The following is a 680-nucleotide window of genomic DNA, read 5'->3' on the forward strand; positions in this document are numbered from 1 at the left end:
TTAAATGTTTGTAGCACTATACCTAAAACAGCAATGTATGTACCTTAATTAAAATATACAGTAGAACTTTTGCGGTGGTTAACTTATAGAGGTTTTACTGTACTTCATTGCTTAAAAAAAAGAAAAAAAATTGTAGTGATCACCTGTGCCTTTAGTGAATTGTAATCTTTTTACAACTGAGGAGTCCTCCCCTGATGTTGATAGCTACGGACTGATCAGGGTGGTGGTCACTGCAGGCTTGAGCTGACCATGACAATTTGTAAAATAAGACATCAGTGAAGTTGGTTGCACAAATTGAATCTTCACTGGGGCATGAGATGGTTTTTAATAGCACTTTACCTACAGAACTTGAAGACAATCCTCTCCGCCCTGCCACCACTTTACCAACTAAGTCTGTGTAATATTCTAAATCTTTTGTTGTCACTTCAACAATGTTTGCAGCATCTTCACCTGAAGCAGATTCCATCTCAGGAAACCACTTTCCCTGTTCATCCATGAGAAATAACTCCTCACCTGTTCAAGTATTTCATGATGCTACCGCAATTCTGTCATAGCTTCAGGTTCTACTTCTAATTCTAGTTTTCTTGCTACTTCCACCACATTTGCAGTTACTTCCTTCACGGAAGTCTTGAACCCCTCAAAGTCATCCATGCTGGTTGGAACCAACTTCTTCCAAAATC

General features: G+C 39.0%; 1 protein-coding gene across 2 annotated transcripts in view; it reads left to right on the forward strand.

Annotated features, from left to right (window-relative positions):
* The window catches only part of COP1 (COP1, E3 ubiquitin ligase), a 228848-nt gene that overhangs the window by 24792 nt on the left and 203376 nt on the right, over nt 1-680 (forward strand). The gene's annotated exons all lie outside the window — the stretch shown is intronic.

The sequence above is a fragment of the Otolemur garnettii genome, unplaced genomic scaffold, assembly GCF_000181295.1.
Source record: "Otolemur garnettii isolate 467f Iridium unplaced genomic scaffold, OtoGar3 scaffold00016, whole genome shotgun sequence".
In the NCBI taxonomy this organism is placed as follows: Eukaryota; Metazoa; Chordata; class Mammalia; order Primates; family Galagidae; genus Otolemur; species Otolemur garnettii.